The 23,957-nt window shown below is 38.6% G+C and overlaps 1 long non-coding RNA gene across 1 annotated transcript; it reads left to right on the top strand.

Annotated features, from left to right (window-relative positions):
* The first annotated feature begins 11,032 nt into the window (after positions 1–11,032).
* On the top strand, positions 11,033–13,781 carry LOC140013139 (uncharacterized). The gene is made up of 3 exons (XR_011820209.1): positions 11,033–11,421; positions 12,903–12,964; positions 13,594–13,781. It is a non-coding gene; the product is annotated as an uncharacterized lncRNA (long non-coding RNA).
* The last annotated feature ends 10,176 nt before the right edge of the window (positions 13,782–23,957 follow it).

Here is a 23,957-nt window from a genome sequence, read left to right as displayed (position 1 = left end):
AGATTTAAAATAAAACTGCTTGAATTTTATTCCTCTACTAGATTATGAGTTAAGAACTTTTAACAATCACACACTTTTCATGACTCATGTACTGGCCTTAAGTTATGCAAGACCGTATGGTCCAATTGATTTTTTCATGATGCAAATTACGAATAAAAACAAACTCTACATAGGCGAGGAGAGATGAGAAGTAGATGAACTGCAACTAACTCCAATTTGATGGCAAATACTATTCAGTCAAGACAAATGAAGATGAGATACAAACTTTGCTCTTGCAAAGATTGCAGAAGCACTTCACCAGAGTAAGAAATTCAACCTTAACAAAAAAATCACAAGCATAAGAGACCTACCTGTAAAACAGTTAGCGAGAAGCCAATGCTATAACCACCAGTATCATGTGATGCCTTAGGATCAGGGTTCCAATTGGAATCTCCAACTATGGATTTGGGTGTATTCAAGTCAACCTGCTGGGCAGCTTTTGTCTCAAGAAGCTTTCCAACAATAGCATGGTTTTCTGCAATCATAATGATTTGTTCAGAAAGTAGTGAAGTAATTACAGGTATTAAATTAAAGAAAAGAGAGGTACTCATATCTAACCAAAAATCCTAACAATAGTTTCCAGAATGGAATCAATAAGTTCTTTTGCAGAAGCTTGTGCTGTTCCACTAGGAGATATTACAGGAGACATTACAGAGAAATTACTAGTTCTTTTCTCTTGAAACAACGAACCTCCTCAAAAGGGTTATTTGCTCACATTTATTTTTTAAATCGTACAAGTTACAATTATTTATCACCCGTTGTTTAGTGTTAACATCATGTTATTATTCTGGTACACGATGTATTTTAGTTGGTACACATTACGGCGATCTCTTGATTTAATAACATTTACATGTTGTTGTTTTATGTGTACAAACTGATGTATATGTTGTACGCAAACTAACTAAGATTGCAACCTAAAGAAGAAAAATAAAAAAGATAACTTTTTTACAAGCATAATTTCAACACTTTTAACTGCTCAGCTAAGCTACCCAGCTCGAAATAAACAAAGCTCCAAAATTTCTTCAATCCATCCCATGAAAACTAATGTGAAACTTCAAGACTCACTAAAATAAGAAATTAACTCGAAAATCCCAGAAAATTTTGACCTCAATGAATTAAAAAAAATGTAAAGAAATGAAGAGTATCAATGTTGTGGATAAACATTACAAGGGCAACAGAGGAGACAAGGGCATAAGCAGCGCAGAGAGTGTAAAAGATCCCATCTTGCCATTCAACGGATTCGTTGATCTTGTGCCACCAGTTTGCCTCGATTAAATCTGAAATCTCCAATTATTGCAACACCCCAGGGCCTTGGATTATGCAGTTTCTCCTCCTCCAAAAAATACCCTGGGTCTTCTTTGGGAGGAATTCAGGCAGTTGTTTTAGAAATTAGCAGACAACGGGGAAAGGGTTTGGGAAATGGGGAAAGTGAAATGGGGATTTCTGATAAAAATGAACTTTTCATTAATAATTTGGGTGGGATAAATTTGTTGTATGCAAACGCCGTTTGACAATGATGCTCCATCCGTTTCCAAAATTTTTATTTTTTAAATTGCCACTCAATAAAACGACGCCATCTTCTTCAACTGATATAACTTTGCGATGTGGCTTCGTTTTGGCCGTTGATGATGGGCCATCACATCTTGGCCATGAAAAGTTTCTGGACGGTTGTCTGACAACCGTCCAGGCCCCTGGTCCTGCAAGTTGAGGGGCTGCCATTTCGTACTATTTCCTTCTAAGAGGAATGGTGTCATTTTGGTAGAAGCTAAGAAAAATGAAAATTTAGCTGATTAAGGGAACATCGCTTACAAGCTTCCGTTATGAAATTTGCAAGCTAAATTTAATATAAAAAAAGTAGTAGGGTGACCCCATCCAGTGGCGCAAAAATTATTTCTCTCTCTTTTTTTTGGGTTTATGTGATATGTGCACTACAAAACTTTTGCAAAAGAGCGCATTTTCTTCTTCACAGTGGATGCAGAGTAAAGCCCAGAGCTACAGTTCGTGGGAAAAGCTCAGCACTACTTCGGAGCTCTTGTGCCGGTATTATTGTTTGGCAAATTTCAGCTTCACGGAAGAACTCAAGTATGTCTTTGCATTAGGGTTTTCCATCAGTCAAGATTTAGATGCAATTTTGTGTATGTTTAGGGTAATGGGATACAAAATGGCAATGGACCATATTTTTTATTTCAATCTTAAACTGTGGGATGGATACAAGCATAACAAACTCAATAAAAAACCCATGCTTTATTGTAGTGGACTGGATTTCTGCAATGGCGATGGCCAAATTTACCATTAAACATTAAAAGTTGTGGGTTTGGAATGCGTCGATGGCCATAAAGAACTGGGAAAAACATATGTGCAAATTGTTAGAATGTTGGTGTAATACCACGGACGATGTGATGTTGGTGTGAAACCATGGACGATCTGTATTTTGTTTGTGATAGACTGGTTTTCTGTGGTGGGCTGTTGTAAATGTGGATTAAGTTTTGAAAGTTTGGGGTCCTGAACGGGTTATCCATCATAAGGACATGCAAAAATTGCATGTTCAATTCGTAAGAATTTTGATGTAACAACTCCGGATGCAATGTGTGTGCTAGGGGATGTGAAGAAGCAACTAAGACTGGTGAAGGGATTCTTTTGCATAATTTTTTTCCATATGCAAATGCAAAACGTTCTAATTTGGTTTTTTGATTCACCTGTGAATGGTTGGGTGGTAGTGTGTGGGGTCATGCTTCAGATCACATATAAGACAATTTAGATATTTGTCCAGAATTGCAGCATGCTAGTATTCCGTTAACACTGAGTTGGTGATTTTGGTTATTGCATGGTTGTTGGTGTTGGTAAAATTCGTTTGCCTTGAGTTGGTGTATAGTTGTGCTGTAATACAAATGAAACATTAGTATGTGTAAGGCTCAAAGACAATCTAAGAGGGGGTGAATTAGGTTATTCAAAAAAAAGTAAATAATTGCAAATATTCACCCAATTTTCACTAAGCAAAATTAGTCTAATCGATCACACATTCAAGCATACAAAATAGCAATAAAGATGAAACAATTTAACCATACTATAGAATAAAAGAAAAGAGAGAAATGCAAACCAATCAAACTCCCAAGGTTCTTTCAAATTTGGAGTTGAATCAATGAAGTAGCTTCTTCAATTGATGGTGACACTAACCAACTTGTATGAGTGAAAGCTCACTCATTTCTCACCTTAAAATCCTTTAGTTGAACCAAAGAGTTTTACAACCCTCCTAGTTAACCCTTAACTAGTTACAATTGGAAGCTTATTCAACCAATTAAAAATTACTTACAAGTGAGACTTGTCTTACCCAAGGTTTTACTTCTCGTCAATAACAAGCCTCACAAACCCAAGAACTTTCCTCACACCTATACAATATTCAAAGTATTTTTCTACCCAAAAACCACTCTTGAAAATTTATATCTTATGTAGGCAAAAATCTTGTTTCTTCTCATATTTGGAAATATTTATACATGGTGAAACTTTGCCTCAAAAGCTTCTCTAATTGTCAAAAAAATTAGCTGTTGGACTTGTCGGAAGTCCGATCCTATTGCTCTGCATCTGAACCTTGCGTCCGATAGACAACAGAAGGTTCAAGATTCAATCCATTTTGTGTTGGATGGCTGATAGAAGGGATGAGTGTCCGGTCTGTGACAGCCCCACTTTCTCCTAAGGCGAACCAAAGGGTCGGCGGACCGCCTGCCCAACTCTCGCCAGGACTACGGATCAAATCATTCATAAATCTTGCCAAACGGTCCAAAGAACTTCGGGAAAACAAATCATCGGAAAGCGCAAAGGACCGCGGCCACGTCAAAATTCGACCAAAATTTTTTTTCTTCCTCGTTCAAGCTTCGTACTCGCTCAATTCTCCAATGGATACAAAAAAATTCACATAACCATAGAAACATACAATCTCAAACGAGTACGCTTGAAACACTTGATTCAACACTTATATACATATATATATCAGGTTCTTCAACAAGTTAACTTGAAATACAAGCCACAGTGACCATACATATACAAAGTACAATTAGGGTTTCGGTTACAGAGGAGCATGATTAAAAGAATGTCTGCACTAGCTCGACTCTTTCTTCAAAAATCATAACTCTCAAAATTTTGAACCCTGTAAGGAAAACAAAGATAACGGGAACGGAGTGAGCTCACGCTCAATGAGGTACCACAAAGTAGTCAAGAATCATGGCATTTCACTTTTAAGGCACATATACTCAACACAAAAGGAAATGAACAAACACCTCAAATAGAAAGGATACAGGTGGCTCTCAGGAGCCAAATTCCCATTGCAGTACTTGATCACAACTCGTTGACTCTCCGTCAACGTTCGGAGAAACAAACATGACCGTAGACCCCACTTTACGCCAAATTCCGTTCACCAAACATACCCCCTTGCCGGGCCCGAACTCTTTAACAGGAAACAGGAATGGTAATACTCGAGTATACCGGAAATCCAGAGTCTCCAATACCCAAAGATTTCCCAAGAACAGGCACCCATGGATTGTCAATTTTCCTCGACCAAGCCCTTGCTGGCTCGATTCAATTGACTCTCCATGAGGTTGAGCTCAGGTTTAACAGGAAGGTCGTTGGATACACTTCCAAATGACATCATAACAGGCACAGATAACAGGTTCAAATTGATACAGGAACTAGTAAACAAGCAAGAGAAACGAGTGTAATAAAGTACACCCTCGTCTCATACAGAATAAACAGGAGTCACAGTTAATCAAGTCACAAATTGCAAGTACGGATAAACCAGTTAGGCAACAAATTAGGGGAATGGTACACTCACCAGTTTGAGCAAAGATAACTTCAAAATTTTTCTCCCAAAAGATGGCTTTGATCACCGTCACGTCCTAACAACAACCAAGGTAAAATAATTATGATTTCTCCCATCCACAAATCCGGGAAATGGAACGCACAAATGAGGCTCAACTACAAGTCGTGTGCCTAGTCAAGTTAACTACTAGTGCGAAGAAATAACAATGTGACGTTGGAGTAAAAAGGTAGCAATTGGTTTTAAAAACATGAACAACCCTAAACCCTTTCACTCGAGTCACAAGTACGTCCAACTAGCTCTCGAGTGAAAATTTGGGCAGCATGCCTTTTGTATTTAGCTATTTTCCAACCATTTATGGCTTCATTATTTCCCTCAAATTAGCCCCTAAAATCACACACAAATAATCTCATTACACTATCTGTTCAATAGGCTAAAAGTCATTCAATTACAAAACCAAGCTAGAAAAGTGACCGGAAATAATGTTTAAGGCAAAGAACAAAATGATAGGTTTGACGTCTCTTCGCGTATCGGTCACAACCGAAACTACACATATCAGATTGGGGTACAATTTATACCGTTTCGAAGCTAAGACAAAGGAATACAACTTTTATGAAGACTACTCAATCCAGTTCGCAATTGATCTAGGTCAAAAGTACAGATTACAGAACCAGAAGGTCCTTGTCAGTACTGTTGTCAGTACTGAATTCAAATGACAATAACTCAGGTTACACAATTCCGTTTGAGGTGGTTTTGGATGCGTTGGAAAACTAAAACATAAGGCTACAACTTTAGTGTTTTGGCCAAATGCTGATTTAATATGGATCAAGGTGAAAAAATGAAGCTAGAATGAAGAAATGTCAAAACTGTCCGCAAAACTATACCTATGGCAGTCAAGGCTATTTTTGTCATTTCACGTGATACAGTACTCGTATTGAGCTGAACTTTGGCAGGAAACTATATAACATCATTTCCTACAAATTTCATGTTTTAACCTAACCCTAATTCGGCTTCCATTATGGCCGAATGAAACTGGTCAGAACAGGGTAGGTTGAATCCTTAAAGCTGGAATTTCCTCTAAACAAGTTAAACTAACACATAAATCCTCAATATTACACATGACAAAGTTATCAAACCATGGCCAATCATAAAACATCATACAAAAGCAGAAAATTCATCATAAAACTGAAATTTACCACAATACTACTTCAACCCATGAAATTTTCTCACAAAGCTACATCTTTAACAACTCTAATCCACTAATTTGCAATTATTAAGAGCAAAGAGGGATTTCTTAGACAAGTTACCTTAGAACCACTAGAAAAATGGTATCTTAGTACTTCCTCCTCAAAAATCACTCCACCAACACCTCTACTCCTCCTTAGTGAAAGCTTGTATGGAGTGGTTTGCAAAGTTATTAGGTAAAACTCAAGATTGAAGCAAGTTTGGTAGCTAAAGAATGAAGTAGTCTCTCTTGTTCTTCCTCTCAAGGTGGCCGGCCAACAAGACAAGGAAATTGTGACGCCCCACCTCTCCCTAAGGCGAACCAAATGGGATCCGCGGGACGCCTGCCCAGCTCTCGCCAGGGCTCAAAACAAATCCCGTTCAAGCTTAATGAAATCCCAGCCATCACGATGATATAAGTAAGAAAGGAAGGTCACTCCCATAAATAACATTCAAACTTACATCACGTGTGAGGACCCAAAAATTTTCCGAATTTCTAGGCTTTATTTTATTTAATTGCACACTTTTATACCTTTTCTTTATTAGAAAATTTCCCCAGATTTTTTTTTATGAGTACATATAGTTTTTAAATCATTTTCCTAGTATACGTTAGTTCATGGGAAATTAAGAGCGTATACCGGACGTGGGACCCACTAATGCGAAAAGTTCAGAAAAATTCGGCCAACTAGGTTAGGTTTTGGATACTGGAATTAATTTACCGGGTGTTAAGAGATAAGTAGAGGTTGCAATTTGGATTGGTGTGAGAAGAAACAAAGTGATAGACTTGCATTAATTAGGTGACAAGTGTCACCATAGGGTTGGTAGAAACTTTTGACCATTATTTCTTGTTTTACCATTTGACTTAAATAAACCAAAAATTACCAAAAATCATCAAAAATCTTACCTATTGTGGCCGGCTCTCTCTCTCTCTTTCTCTCTCTCTCTCTCTAAGCAAAAGAAAGAAAACTCTTCAAGCTTGCTCCAATCTACCAAAATCAACCATCCAATCTTGTTTTTGTTCCATAGAAACCCATAAGGGAGTGTTTGTGAGGAGTTTTGTGGAGTTATTTGGAAAGCTAAGAGGACTAGATGCTCTCTTCCTTGTCTTCCTAAGGTGAGTGGTGAAGGATCCCTCTCCTCCCTCTAATGATGCTTAAATCACGATTAGTGGTAGTATAAGATGCAATTTTATGGTTTATTTCTTGATTTTGGTTGAATTGGTTATTTTGAATATGAATGCTTCCGAATTGGATGTTGAGGTCTTCTGATGAAATGTAACCCTGTTCCTTAGCTTTCGGATGGCTTTGGAATTTCTGGATTTGGACTTAGGTAGCCTGTTTTATTATGTTTACACTAGAATGCGTTCTGTGAATCTGTTTTTCCGGTTCTGGTGTAGTTTCTTGCATTTTTGACCTGGTTACACCTGAAACTGGGTTGAGTGACCTTCTGCAATATTGTAGCCCTATCTCTTAGCTTCAAAATGGTGGGTCTTGAACCTTCATCCGATAATCGTAGTGCCTTTGGTGCCATTACCGCAAAATGAGGTCAAAAACTGTTTTTTCAGGGCTAAAGCTAATTCCATTTCCGGATTTTCTGGTTTCCTTTAATGCTTATGTATGCTTATGGAACCCTATTTCGGTAGTATTTGGCATTGGTTTATGACTTGTAATCGAGTCTTATTGTGCTTATTGAAATATTTTAGGGCTTGACTTTCCTTTCCGGTTATTTTCCTAGCTAAATGACTTGAATGACTTTAAGCCTAGTGAACGGCTTTTGGAAATGAGATTATTTTGGTACGAGATGTTGGGACTGATTTGAGGATAATGAAGCCAAAATGGCTGGAAAATTAGGTAAACACAAAGGGCGTGCTGCCCAAATTTTCACTCAAGGACTAAGTTTCTATTTGAATTTGTATAATTTCGTTTGGCAAATACTATGACCGTTTTACCATTCCAAAACATGATACCTCTTCGATTTGAAACGCCAAATGTTTACTTACTCCGTACCCAAAATATAGAAGTATGAGTTAGGGTTTTATCGGTCACAAGTGAACTACTTTCAAGTACGGTTTTCAGAGTCTTTCTTTTCCATATGATTTTCATCAAAACCCTTGTTATATAACCTCTACTTGAATATATAGTGACTTTTAGTCATACAAACGATTCTTTACGATTCCGAAAGAATATTTTCTTAGCCTATCTATTTGTCTTTTGATTTGTCGTTAGTCAAATGTTTTCCGTTGGAATTCTATAAGCCTTTTGAGCTTGGTTTTGCGATTGATTTTGAAACCCTAGTTATTTTCATCCTTGGGCCCAAACAACCCTCTGTTTACTTGAAAGTCATCTTTACACGCTTTACTCCTAATTAGTCAGGTTTCTTCATTTCCCCTTAAATGTTTTGCTCGATAAACTGTAATGTGTTCTCTTGTTCAATCTTAGGTTTCACTGGTGACTAAGGGTAATATCCGGAAGGATATTTTGCACGTTATTTTGCATAACTAGGTGAGTGCTTCCAAATATCTGATTGAAATCGATATTTGCCATTTACCTTTGATCAACGTGAATACGTGATATACATGTGATTTGATAGAGCAAGGGTGTACTTTATCGCACTTGCCCTATCCAAATTTGTTCTTGTTTATCGACTTTACTTGACTTGCTCTACATGCACATGAATTATATTATACCTGGAATTCCAGAAACCCTGTGGCTAGTTAATCGAGTCGAGCCGGCAAGGGCCTGGTCGATTAGATAACAAACCCTGGGTCACTAGTAAGGTCGAGTGGAGTGTTATCTCCTCGGCAATTCGGTATACTCGAGTATTACCACCCGTGTTTCGTGTGGCGTGCGGGCCCGGAGAAGGGGGTTGATTGGTGGGCGGAGACTGGCGAGAAGTGGAGTTTTCTTTCTGGACTAGTTATTACTTGAAAGTTGACGGAGTGTCAACTACTATTCGATCAAGCTGGGATGGAGCCGTGACATGAGCAACTGTATCCTTACTTGTGAACATGATCCACACATTTCTTGCCTACTTGAAGTATTATCTCTTTACTTGAACTTGTTTGCTCGCTATTTCACTATTACCTTGTAGTCCGGCCACGTCCGGATGGGTGGAGTCCGGCCAACGTCCGGATGGGTGGAGTCCGGTCAACGTCCGGAAAAGGGATGAACGAACAAAAGAATGAACGAGGGATTCTACTTACCAAAAATGTATTTTAAACGATTGGAGGAATAAGGGGAAATGTCAGGGGAACGAACGAACAAACAAATAGCTCCATGTGGGCCCGTATCCTTTTAATGAATGTTACTATCGCTTTCCATTGTAAATGTTTCTTGAATTATTGATACTCCATGTTTAATGTATTGAATTGATTGTTTGTTTTTCTATTCGGAACCTCACTGAGCTTTTAGCTCACCCCTTTAGTTTTGTTTTCCTTAACAGGGGACGGCGAGCAGAATGAGAGCATAGACTAGCCAGCCCAGTTCTTTTGTTTCTTCTGTTTCTTTTGTCGTGGTTCTCGCCTAGTGCTTGGCACGGGCTGGACGTATGAAGGATTGAGAACCTTTGTATATTCGATCTTTACACTCCCGTTTGGGGATGACAATATATATAAGTTTCGCTTTAAGTTTTGGATCGTTGCCCTATTTATCCTTGTGATTTATTCAGATTTTAAGTGAGGACTGTGGTGAACGACTGAGTCCCGGCGAGAGATGGGCAGGCGACCCGCCGAACCCTTTGGTTCGCCTTAGGGAGAGGTGGGGCCGTCACATCACGAGTTCCAAAATACATCAAGTATCCAATCCTTACATCAAGTTCACAAAGGTTACATCAAATCCCAAAATATGCAATAATCTAGAGTCTAGCCAAGTACATTGAAAACCCTAATACAAAAGTACATTCAAAAGGGGTTTCTCCGAGGTTCACTTCTGATCCTTTCCTGTTAAGGAAAACAAAACTACAGGGTGAGTAAAATGCTCATGAGGCCAGGAACACACATGCAGACACGTTGTTCAAGTAACAATCCCAATTTAACAAGTAGAGCAATAATATTTCAATAAATAACAATTCAAGCGAGAAAAGTAAACAAAAATAATTCAAGGATATAGGAGCTCTCAGGAGCTGTTTTCCATTTGCACGATCACGAACCTCCACGAGTTGACACTCCGTCAATCGGGTAGGTTTAGTCCGTAGAACTTCACTTATCATGTCCCCTTTTCACCTTACATACTCCTGCATCGGGCCCACCTATCTTTTGTTTGAGGCGATACTGCTCGAGTATGCCAAGCAAGACCTCTTAATAGGTCAACCTTTTATTTCTCATGGTTCACCAAGGAGCCCGAACAAGCCCATGTCGGCTCGAGTCCAGGGTTAGCCAGTGAGATTTGGGCGTCCCCCACTTAACACTTAAGAGTCGAGGAGATTCACTCCCATCGACCTATGCAGCCATAGCATAAATAATCACTTAAACACTTCACTTAAATTCACTTAACAAGTCACTTCAAGCAATTCAAGTATTTCATGTCACGAAAGTCAAGTACACTTCACTTAAATGAGAACGAGTGTGATAAAGTACACACTCGACTCAGCATTTTCAAGATATTCTATTATCAAAGCAATTAACACGTTTTCACACACTTGACATTCACCGAGTGATTCAAGTAGTAAGTACAAGCGATAAGTTAGGCGTCTCCTGTGAGATCTGTGAGAACCCGTAAAACCCTAATATTTTTTTTCCGAGGGTTTATTTCCCCTTAATTGCATGTTTTCTGCATTTTCTGGCTTAGGAATATTTTCTTGATGGATTTTATGAGCAATTAGAGTTGTAAGATGATTTTTCTAGTATTGGAGTAGTTTTAGAACAGTAAGAATATATATTGGACGTGGGACCCACGAGTGCGAAAAGTTCGGGAAAATTCGGCCAATACGGTTAAGTTTCGGATACTGTGGAAAATTTGTCGGGTGTTAAGAGATAAGTAGTGTGTGTGAAGTGATTGATGTGAGAGAGAAAAGAATGATAAGAATGCATTTAATGAGGTGCCATGTGTCATGTTCCCATTGGGTGGACTTTATGGTTTACTATTCTATTTTTTGACCTTTTGACCACTTGTTTAAATATCTTAAAAATTGAACAAAACTTACCATTTCTTGCTCCTTGATGGCCGAACCTCTCATCCAAGAAGAAAGAAAAACTCTTCCAAGTTTAAGCTTCCAACAAGCTCAAATCACCCAACTCAAGTGCTTAAACTAGAATCTACTCCATAAAATTCCTTCCTTTGGTGCTCTTGAGTGCTTAGTGAAGTTTTTTTTGGAGAGCTAAGGTGTCCACACTCCCTATCTCTCTTGATTACTTGGTAAGTGATGCTTGAACCTCTACTACACCTAATGATGGTTATCTTATGCTTAGAAGTGGCTTGAGTGTTGGAATATATGATTTATTTCTTGGTTTGGCTTGATTTGGTGAAGTTTTCCATTTTATGAGGAATTTTCTGGTTGCATATGATCTTGATGGTGTGGTTGTTTTTGATGGTTGGTAATAAGGGGCTTTGACTCTAGTAGGTGTGACTAGTTGATAATTGCAATCAATTTTGGATTTGGAAGAATTTCTGGAAAATTAGGGTTCTTGAAGCTACATTCTGTCCGAAATTTTAGGTCATAGCTAGAGGCCGAATTGGACTTTGATCAAAACATGAAAGTTGTAGGTATTGGTGAGTATGAAGTGCCTACAAAATTTCAGGGAATTTGGAGTAGTATAGAGAGAGTTATGCCGTTTTTACTGTTGCTGTTTTTGGTGAACAGAATGTGCGGAACTGCAATAGTAATTGCCTATTTTGACTGGATTTGGTTTGGATTTTGAAGTTGGTGTCTTCTGATGAAATGTTACTGGATGTCTTAGCTATCATATTCCTTTGGAATTTCGGCATTTGGACTTGTATAGACTGAGTTATAGTAATTACAGTTTTGTGTGATTTGCAAACCTGTTTTGGGAATTCTGGTATAGTATTTTGCATTTTTGACCTAGTTGTGCTAGGATTTGGATTGAGTGACCTTCTGTGATGTTGTAGCCCTATCTTTTAGCTTCGAAATGGTGGGTCTTACACCTTCGTCCGATAATCATAGGGCATTTGGTGCCATTACCGCAAAAAGGAAGTCAAAAACTGTTTTTTTTTAGGGCCAAAGCTAATTGCATTTCCGAATTTTCTGGTTTTCTCTAATGATTGTATATGTTTATGGAACCCTATTGGGGTCATATTTGGCATTGGTTTACGACTCGTTATCGAGTCTCATTGTACTTGCTTGCATATTTTAGGGCTTGACTTTCCTTTCCGGTTAATTTCCTAGCTAAATGACTTGAATGACTTGAAGCCTAGTGAACGGCTTTTGGAAGTGAGATTATTTTTGTATGAGATGTTGGGACTGATTTGAGAAAATAATGAAGCCAAAATGGCTGGGAAATTAGGTAAACACAAAGGGTGTGCTGCCCAAATTTTCACTCAAGGACTAAGTTTTTATTGGAATTTGTATATTTTCGTTTGACAAATATTATGACTGTTTTATCATTCCCAAACATGATACCTCTTCGATTTAAAACGCCAAATGTTTACTTACTCCGTACCCAAAATATAGAAGTGTGAGTTAGGGTTTTATCGGTCACAAGTGAACTACTTTCCAGTACGATTTTAAGAGTCTTTTTGTTTTTCCATATGTTTTTCATCCTTGGTTCCCAACAACCCTCTTCTTACTTGGAAGTCATCTTTACACGTTTTACTCCTAATGAGTCGGGTTTCTTTGTTTTGCTCGATAAACTATAATGTGTTCTCTTGTTCAATCTTAGGTTTTTTTCAGTGACTGAGGGTTATCCGGAGGGATATTTTACACATTATTTTGCGTGCCTAGGTGAGTGTTCCTTGTTTGCTATATCCCTTGACTTATTGGCCTGTTATTATGAATTGATAATGTGTTACGTGCTTTCAATGATTGTTAAAACGCGTTTTCTAGGCGAGTGTGTACTTTATCGCACTCGACCTAAATAAATATGAAATTTTCAATGATTAATGATTAAATGCTAGTTGTGCATGAATGTAAGCCGTTTGGCTGAACTGGCCACTGCCCTTCGTTACCGATCGAATCGGGCGATATGGTGACCCTGGGTGAATTTGGTATACTCGAGTATTACCTTGTAGTCCGGCTACGTCCGGATGGGAGGAGTCCGGTCAATGTCCGGATGGGTGGAGTCCGGCCAACGTCCGGAAGAAAAAAAAAAAGAGATGAACGAGGGATTCTACTTACAAAAAAATATATTGGAAACGATTGGAGGAATAAGGGGAAATGTCAAGAGAACGAACAAACAAATAGCTCCATGTGAGCCCGTATCCTTTTAATGAATGTTACTATCGCTTTCCATTGAAAATGTTTCTTGAATTATTGATACTCCATGTGCGATATATTGAATTGTTTGTTTGATTACCTGTTCGGAACCTCACTGAGCTTTTAGCTCACCCCTTTAGTTTTGTTTTCCTTAACAGGGGACGGCGAGCAGAATGAGAGCACAGACTAGCCAGTTTAGTTCTTTTGTTTCTTTTGTTTCTTTTGTAGTGGTTCTCGCCTTGTGCTTGGCACGGGCTGGACGTATGAAGGATTGAGAACCTTTGTATATTCAATCTTTACACTTCCGTTTGGGTTTGTCAATGTATATAAGTTTCGATGTTTGCTATATGAATTCTTGTGGTTTTATTTCGAATTTGATTAAGGAACGACTGAGTCCCGGCGAGAGCTGGGCAGGCGACCCGCCAAACCCTCTGGTTCGCCTTAGGGGAAGGTGGGGTCGTCACAGTTGGTATCAGAGCTTAGGCTTTAGATCTCTGTAGTGTATCCTAGGCTTGAAGTTTAGGATGCCGGACTGTGGGATTTGATTTGACTTGAAAGTTAAGTGATTGGGCAATAAAACCTATAGCTGCTTCGCGTGGTCTCTGCGTGGAGTGACCCTGGACTAAGTGGTGAATAAGTATGAGGGATTAAGTGAAGCCTTGAATTGCGAATGTTATAGGCCTTAAATCTTTCTCATGGTATCTGAGGACCACAGATAGGTATGTCAGGTAGGAATTCCGATCGTAGATAGTTTACTCTTGGGACTGCAGCTCGAGATGTGAATTATCTTATTTCGGATTCTCGTGCCTGAGTACTCTTGAGTTGCGGTGCTGTTAAGTACTTGAGACTTGCATTTTAGGAACATGAACAGGCTTTGTCTGACTAGAATGGGCACAAGAGGTTAGGGCCATCTGGTTTGGATAGTAAGTGACGTGAGAGACCGGACGGGCTGATACTGGGACGACTTCACCTTTTCCTTTTGATTTACCTATATATTGTTACTACATGACGTCAGTATACCTGTGTGTACATGATTATCTGTCCAACTTGATATGTAGACGTGTATTTGCTTATCTGTCTTCTTGATATGGCGTGTTATGTGCGTATATATTTAATTGTGTATTTGGAGTGCAAGAATTTGTTATTGTAGTCAATTTCCTTTGTTTATTTACTCAATTACCTTTTTGGGGGAAAAGAAAAGAAAAGAGAGGGGGAAAAACATATATATGGACGGGAGACGTAGTCGTGGACGTGGAGCTAGTCGCGGCCGTGGAGCTAGGCAAGCTCAAGAACCGAGAGAAGAAAGGGAAACAGTGGCCGAGCAAGAACAGGGACCGAGGGTTGAGGCTGGAGATCAAATGGCGACGGCGATGCACCAAATGACAAATATCTTAGCACGACTGGTAGATCAACAAGGTCAAATGCCAGTGAATCAACCCCGGAATCCTGAGATCGGAGAGGATAAGGCTCTTGAGAGGTTCCAAAAGTTTCTACCTCCGAAATTTCAAGGAGGGCCTGATCCGGATATAGCTGAGCAGTGGTTGGAGGCGATGATTAATATCTTTGCGGCTTTGAATTATACGGAGCAAAGACAAGTAAATTTTGCTGTATTTCAATTCGAAGGACCAGCCCGCGCGTGGTGGAATGTAATTAAGGCCAAGTGGGAAAGAGAACAGACGATATGGACATGGGCGAACTTTGTAAGGGCATTTAACGAAAAGTATCTCCCACCTTTAGTCCAAGAAAGGAGAGAGGACGAATTTATTGGGTTGCGTCAGGGAACCCTAAGTGTGGCCGAATATGAGACCAAATTTACTAGACTGTCTAAATTCGCTTCCGAATTGGTGGTTACGGAGCGACGGAGAATACGACGATTTATACAAGGACTAAATTTGGAAATCCAGGAGGCATTAGCGGCAGTCCAAGTTAATACCTTTACAGAGGCTCTTGAGAAGGCCCAAAGAATTGAGGATGTGAAAGCCCAAGTAAAAGCCTGTCAAACGCGGAAAAGAGATACATCCAACAGCACACCTGAGGAATCCAGAGAAAAGACAATGCTCTCCAAAGTGCAAAAAGTGAACCATTCACCTCGCCCACCTTGGACATTAAGAGCATTAGATGAAAGGTCTATGAAAGGAAGTCAGATCGGATCGAAGGACATTTCTCGAGAAGATCCAACAGTAGCTCCTCGATTGGCCTGTGGATACTGTGGAAAGGCAAATCACACTGAGAATGATTGCTGGCGGAAAAGGGGAAAATGTTTGATTTGTGGGAGTAGCAGTCATCAACTTATCAATTGCCCGAAGAAACAGCCACGAGAGGGTAGTGCTCAACAAGTGGAAGGAACCAAACTGAAACAAACCCATGAAAGAAGGAACCGAATGAATGGGCCAGCAAAAAGTTATGCGTTAAGCAACCAAGCAGTTCCGGACTCGTCTGAGGCAAATGAAGGTAAAAATTTCGAGGACGAAATTTCTTAAGGGGGAGAGAGTGTGAGAACCCGTAAAACCCTAATATTTTTTTTCCGAGGGTTTATTTCCCCTTAATTGCATGTTTTCTGCATTTTCTGGCTTAGGAATATTTTCTTGATGGATTTTATGAGCAATTAGAGTTGTAAGATGATTTTTCTAGTATTGGAGTAGTTTTAGAACAGTAAGAATATATATTGGACGTGGGACCCACGAGTGCGAAAAGTTCGGGAAAATTCGGCCAATACGGTTAAGTTTCGGATACTGTGGAAAATTTGTCGGGTGTTAAGAGATAAGTAGTGTGTGTGAAGTGATTGATGTGAGAGAGAAAAGAATGATAAGAATGCATTTAATGAGGTGCCATGTGTCATGTTCCCATTGGGTGGACTTTATGGTTTACTATTCTATTTTTTGACCTTTTGACCACTTGTTTAAATATCTTAAAAATTGAACAAAACTTACCATTTCTTGCTCCTTGATGGCCGAACCTCTCATCCAAGAAGAAAGAAAAACTCTTCCAAGTTTAAGCTTCCAACAAGCTCAAATCACCCAACTCAAGTGCTTAAACTAGAATCTACTCCATAAAATTCCTTCCTTTGGTGCTCTTGAGTGCTTAGTGAAGTTTTTTTTGGAGAGCTAAGGTGTCCACACTCCCTATCTCTCTTGATTACTTGGTAAGTGATGCTTGAACCTCTACTACACCTAATGATGGTTATCTTATGCTTAGAAGTGGCTTGAGTGTTGGAATATATGATTTATTTCTTGGTTTGGCTTGATTTGGTGAAGTTTTCCATTTTATGAGGAATTTTCTGGTTGCATATGATCTTGATGGTGTGGTTGTTTTTGATGGTTGGTAATAAGGGGCTTTGACTCTAGTAGGTGTGACTAGTTGATAATTGCAATCAATTTTGGATTTGGAAGAATTTCTGGAAAATTAGGGTTCTTGAAGCTACATTCTGTCCGAAATTTTAGGTCATAGCTAGAGGCCGAATTGGACTTTGATCAAAACATGAAAGTTGTAGGTATTGGTGAGTATGAAGTGCCTACAAAATTTCAGGGAATTTGGAGTAGTATAGAGAGAGTTATGCCGTTTTTACTGTTGCTGTTTTTGGTGAACAGAATGTGCGGAACTGCAATAGTAATTGCCTATTTTGACTGGATTTGGTTTGGATTTTGAAGTTGGTGTCTTCTGATGAAATGTTACTGGATGTCTTAGCTATCATATTCCTTTGGAATTTCGGCATTTGGACTTGTATAGACTGAGTTATAGTAATTACAGTTGTGTGTGATTTGCAAACCTGTTTTGGGAATTCTGGTATAGTATTTTGCATTTTTGACCTAGTTGTGCTAGGATTTGGATTGAGTGACCTTCTGTGATATTGTAGCCCTATCTTTTAGCTTCGAAATGGTGGGTCTTACACCTTCGTCCGATAATCATAGGGCATTTGGTGCCATTACCGCAAAAAGGAAGTCAAAAACTGTTTTTTTTTAGGGCCAAAGCTAATTGCATTTCCGAATTTTCTGGTTTTCTCTAATGATTGTATATGTTTATGGAACCCTATTGGGGTCATATTTGGCATTGGTTTACGACTCGTTATCGAGTCTCACTGTACTTGCTTGCATATTTTAGGGCTTGACTTTCCTTTCCGGTTAATTTCCTAGCTAAATGACTTGAATGACTTGAAGCCTAGTGAACGGCTTTTGGAAGTGAGATTATTTTTGTATGAGATGTTGGGACTGATTTGAGAAAATAATGAAGCCAAAATGGCTGGGAAATTAGGTAAACACAAAGGGTGTGCTGCCCAAATTTTCACTCAAGGACTAAGTTTTTATTGGAATTTGTATATTTTCGTTTGACAAATATTATGACTGTTTTATCATTCCCAAACATGATACCTCTTCGATTTAAAACGCCAAATGTTTACTTACTCCGTACCCAAAATATAGAAGTGTGAGTTAGGGTTTTATCGGTCACAAGTGAACTACTTTCCAGTACGATTTTAAGAGTCTTTTTGTTTTTCCATATGTTTTTCATCCTTGGTTCCCAACAACCCTCTTCTTACTTGGAAGTCATCTTTACACGTTTTACTCCTAATGAGTCGGGTTTCTTTGTTTTGCTCGATAAACTATAATGTGTTCTCTTGTTCAATCTTAGGTTTTTTCAGTGACTGAGGGTTATCCGGAGGGATATTTTACACATTATTTTGCGTGCCTAGGTGAGTGTTCCTTGTTTGCTATATCCCTTGACTTATTGGCCTGTTATTATGAATTGATAATGTGTTACGTGCTTTCAATGATTGTTAAAACGCGTTTTCTAGGCGAGTGTGTACTTTATCGCACTCGACCTAAATAAATATGAAATTTTCAATGATTAATGATTAAATGCTAGTTGTGCATGAATGTAAGCCGTTTGGCTGAACTGGCCACTGCCCTTCGTTACCGATCGAATCGGGCGATATGGTGACCCTGGGTGAATTTGGTATACTCGAGTATTACCTTGTAGTCCGGCTACGTCCGGATGGGAGGAGTCCGGTCAATGTCCGGATGGGTGGAGTCCGGCCAACGTCCGGAAGAAAAAAAAAAAGAGATGAACGAGGGATTCTACTTACAAAAAAATATATTGGAAACGATTGGAGGAATAAGGGGAAATGTCAAGAGAACGAACAAACAAATAGCTCCATGTGAGCCCGTATCCTTTTAATGAATGTTACTATCGCTTTCCATTGAAAATGTTTCTTGAATTATTGATACTCCATGTGCGATATATTGAATTGTTTGTTTGATTACCTGTTCGGAACCTCACTGAGCTTTTAGCTCACCCCTTTAGTTTTGTTTTCCTTAACAGGGGACGGCGAGCAGAATGAGAGCACAGACTAGCCAGTTTAGTTCTTTTGTTTCTTTTGTTTCTTTTGTAGTGGTTCTCGCCTTGTGCTTGGCACGGGCTGGACGTATGAAGGATTGAGAACCTTTGTATATTCAATCTTTACACTTCCGTTTGGGTTTGTCAATGTATATAAGTTTCGATGTTTGCTATATGAATTCTTGTGGTTTTATTTCGAATTTGATTAAGGAACGACTGAGTCCCGGCGAGAGCTGGGCAGGCGACCCGCCAAACCCTCTGGTTCGCCTTAGGGGAAGGTGGGGTCGTCACAAGATCCCCTTGAAGGTCCTCTTGAGTGCCTGAGCAATTAATAATAATCTATCACTCATAAACCCCAATTATCGAAGAAGATTGTACTAGAGTACAATCTAAGAAAATCTCATGAAAATGAGTCCATTTACTCGTAAATCGAGACTCAAAGGCGGGGTTTTAAAGCATAAGAGAAATCTGGTTTTCATCTCCAAATTCAAGTGTAAAACAATCATGTGATATCGAAGGAAAAAGGAGAAATCGGAAAACTCCATTTCCTTAAGTTTCAAAAATTTCAGCTTTGATACGAGATCTTTGAAAAATCGTATCTCACTCTTTACAAGTCCAAAATTGGAAAACTTGGTACCGTTAGAAACTTCTTCCAAAGTGTTAAAAGTTCCTAGAAGATACTTTTCCATGATTCCAAATGGAAGACATTCAAAATTTGGCTTAAAGTTAATGTTTTAGGCTATCGAGGCAGTTTCGGGGTTGGTTTTTTGGCCAACTTTGGAAATTCGGAAAAATTCACAAAATTTGAACTAGCCTCTCAAATTTGAAACTCAATTAGAGTTACAATCAAAGTTTAAAACAAAACAAGTGGAACAAGAATTGGAGTTTTGAGCACCAAGATATGGCGGTTCAAAGTTGCTGAAAAGTGAGACCGTTAGGCCAAATTCCAGATTTAATTCACGAACGTTGGGACTTTGGTTGAACATCGAAACGGACTCATAATGGCACCAAAATTAGCAGTATTACACTACCATATAAGGGTTATTCCTCTGTCAAATTTCATAGAAAAATACGTACGAAAAGTTGGTTAACAAAATCACTAAAGTCCCACGAATTTCCAAGACAAATCTGTCTTTGTATGCAAATTTTCCTTTTCTAAATATTCGGCCAATGAAAACATCTCAAATATGGTTCATTTAGGTAGAAAATGTCTAAGAAGCATCCAAGATGTGTTTGGTAGGTGATTAACACTAATAATTTCGAAACAACAAGTCCCACTCAAGGTTAAGGCATCAACTAGCCAAAAGAGTGTTTTCAATCCCTGAATCAGTTTCGAACCTTGGCCACAACTCACTCAATTCAACTTGGAATTGTGTGTGGTTGGTGGCACTGAAAACTATATTCATAAAGCTACAATTTCTCAGAAGAAATTATTTTAAAAATATGTCCACAACTAGCTCATATTTGGGCATCAACTCGCTGCTTAAAACAGAGCTTCCAGTAAAACGAGAAACAGAACAGGCAACTTTACAAGGTTGGTTCGGATCACTCAAGTGGAATTAGGATGTACATTTTATACCATTGGAAATATGGGAATATCTAGTTTCCAGTGCCACAAACGGCACTCAATTTTGACATCGGAGCAAAAAGTTATAGCTATTCGAAAACACTGCCAGTGCAATACGGGAAAAATTCCAGTTTTGAATGAACTTTCGAAATCACCATATTTGGTCAACCAAATCATGTAATTTTTTGTGGAAACTTTCCACACAACCCATACAACATATATACATCATAAACAAGTCAATAGAACTTCAAAAAAATACTCTAAAGGTCACGGCATTCACAGGGGTAGAAATAAAAAAATTCTCCCCTTAACTTCCTTTGAGTTTTCATCCATAATATCACTCATTTCTACTAATTTAAGCACTAATCCAACATTATTAACATCAAAAGTCACAAAATCAGTCCATCAAGCCATAGTGGGAATTCATAAAGCCCACTCACCAATTTTACAATAATTTAAAACTACCCATAAGAAATTATGAACTCATAAGTGCTAAACAACTTCCATAAGTCAAGATTTGCAAGGTTGATCGTCACTTACTTTCTTAGATGATTAATGTAGACACCAAATTTTTGGTTTCGAATTTTATTTTTAGATTTTTTGTTTCAATTTTAGATTTATTTTGGTTGTTTCCTATTTCGTGCCTCTTATTGTATTTTAATTAGTTTACGAGCATTTATTTTATCTACTAATTTGATTAAAAAAAAAAGAGAAAAAAGAAAAGAAAAAAGATGAAAGTGAAAAATGAAGGGAAAAAAGATTGAAAAATGGCAACTTTGTTGTTTTAGTTTGTATATTTTGATGTGATATTACTTAAATTGTTGTTGTTTTTTACTTAATGTTATTATCAATTTTGTTAAATTACCTTTTTTTTTTTTTTAAAAAAAAAGGGAAATATAGCCGCATGCAGCAGCGTAAAAACATATGCCATTTTCTGGCAAATCCTACGGCTAACAATAAGGAGAGGAGCTGAGGTTGCTTTAGAGTCATTGAGATAAGGTTTAAGGGGTTTGGAGGGGATATAAAAGAAAAGGCTAAGGGTTCAAGAAGGGGGGCATCGAGTGACGGCTGCAAAATCTGAAGAAAGGAAAGAAAACCAGAGAGGGGAACAGCGGATGAACGGAGAAAAATTCTGAGGGGGCCTAAGGCAAAAGGGTTGGGTGAGAGAGAGAGCTGAGTTTCTGGGTGAGATTGGAAGAGGAAACCGAGCTTCGGAAGAGGCAAGGCTGAGGAGTAGGGGGACCAACGACCGCCACCGCCGCATTACAATCATCCAGCATCGCCGATAACCGTCATCGGAAGAGCACCGTAATACATCCTTACCCTTTTTTTTCTCACCCTTAACCTTTGAAATGAGAATCGTGTAACCTGTTTGTGTCTTTCTTTGTCGGTAGTAAAAAACGTCATCTTTCTGCATGATTTCTGGTTTTGGTAACGAAATTTGTTGGGCCAATGTTTGTCTTAGGTTTGTTATTGCTCAGGTTAATGAAATCTGTTTAGGTGGGGTTCATAGTACGATGTTATCTGGATTGCATGGGTTTCATTTAAAGAGGGAACCATGGCCTGATGTTTGCACGAGAAAGGGAAGGAAATCAGGTTTTGGTGTCTATCACTTTGTGTCAAACAATGTTTTCTTCCTCGCTGCTTTCAGGGCAGGATAACGATCACATATGGAGTTCTTGTCCAAATAATCCGATATGCTGAAGGAAAACTAAAGCAGCTGCATCGATTTCTTACGTTGTTATGCTCTTATATGAATTTTTTATGTCTATAAGCCAGAACTTTATCTAGGTAAAAAAAAAGGAAAGCTCTGTGGTCTGTGAATGATGTTGATAAATTGGATTTGCTGGATAACTAGAGTCTTATCTGGCTGGAAGGGTTGGGTTTGGTTTGTTGTTTGATTAAGATGCAATGCGCAAGATTAGGAACTTAGAAATGAAAGCCATCAATTTCCTCTCTCTTGTTTGATTTTGCGTGTCTTAGAAATCTGGTTCGGAGTTTTCAGCAAATGGTTATGGTACTCAGTCATATTTTATTTTCCTCTCTCCCTTATCCCAAGTTCTCCCAGTTGATTTGAATTGCCAAATCCATTAGAACCCTTTGGATTGCTTTGCATGCGTATATCTAAGCTGAATGAGAAAATCTGCTGCAATAGGCCTGAAGTTCTTAGCTTGTTGCAGCAGAGGAATAAATAATTTTTTTTCTTTTTTGGGTTTGCTGAATTTCATGGAGTGGCTTGAATTTTCTTTTGGTTGGCTGATTGTTTGATGGTAATCATATGCATTTGTTGGCTGTAAATTGAAGCAATATGGTGTGGCATAACAGCAGGCCGTAACACTGCCTTTGTTTTGCAAGCTTGAAGCTTTAGTTACTTCAGCTCTGTGTTGTTTGAGCCTCAAGTTTGCAGCAGGAAAATTGCAGCAGGAAACCGTGTCTGAAAATAACCTGGGATGAACCTTGAATGGGTTATTAGCTTACATGATTTCATCTAATGTTTTATGATGGCTTTTTGAAATCTAATGTAATCTTTCTGGGTAGCTCACAAGTTGTAAAATCATAGAGAAACGAGTGATTTTTGCTGCACTTGTTTTGTTGATGTGAAGTCTTTTGCTGCATTCTGTTTTGCCGATATTTCTAGCAGCCATCATCCCAGATTTGCTGTCTTAATCCTGCAATAAGAGTGTAGTTTTGGGCTTGATGATTGAAGGGAAGGTTGGTTTTTAGGTTTGTTTGATTCAAAGATTAATGTTTGTTGATATGTTCGGTTGGAAATGAGATGCTGCGTGATGCAGAGGGAAAGAAAATCTGAAACGAGAGCAATGCTTCTTCAATGCATGCATGCAAATATTATCAAAATTGCCTTTTAACCCCCTAAGCTTCCCTTTATCTTACTTTGGCACAAACAATTGGGAAATTCAATCAAATTGCCCCCTCAAACTTCCCTTTTACTTTCAATTAACCCCCCAGCTTTGCGAACATGGATGTTTAAGTTGTTTAAATGCTTTAACACTTATGTGATTATTTGTGATTACTTGACCTTCTTTGCTCTTGGACCCTTAAAGTTCCTGAAATGTTCCAATTGGCCCTGATTGATTGATTAATGGTTGCTATTGGGTCCTTAGTCATTTTTCTATTTCAGAAATTTGATCAATGCTTCACTTTTGCTTGGAAATTATGCATTAGTCGATCATTTTTAAGTTGCAATTGAAGAAGGATTCGATGGTTTGGTGGATTCAAATTGGCTTATTTACATTTTACCACTAAATTGGTGCATTAATTCTTTGCTTTGATGGTTTTAGCCCAAGTTATCCCTTTCTTTGGTGACTCTAGCCCAAGTTATCCCGTTACTAACATCATGAATGGGGAGGTATAATTTCTTTTATCTTTTTTTTCTCTCCTCTATGTGATCCAACGTGCTAAGTGACAATTGCATGCCTACTTTGCTTTCCTTGCCTTTCCTTAATTCCTTTCATTCCTTTCATTTACTTTTGTTTTTATTAAGTTATTCTTTATGGGGTATGTGTACACCTCTTGGCTTGTAATAGATAGGGCTTGGAGAGCATTTTTGTCCATTTTTTCCCTTCCCCTTTTGTTTTAGTTAGCAAATGTAATAGGTTCATTAGATTG

This window comes from Coffea arabica, chromosome 8e (assembly GCF_036785885.1).
Source record: "Coffea arabica cultivar ET-39 chromosome 8e, Coffea Arabica ET-39 HiFi, whole genome shotgun sequence".
NCBI classification, from domain to species: Eukaryota; Viridiplantae; Streptophyta; class Magnoliopsida; order Gentianales; family Rubiaceae; genus Coffea; species Coffea arabica.
The sequence above is the reverse complement of the archived record's forward strand: the minus strand, read 5'-3'. Positions and strand labels throughout refer to the sequence as shown.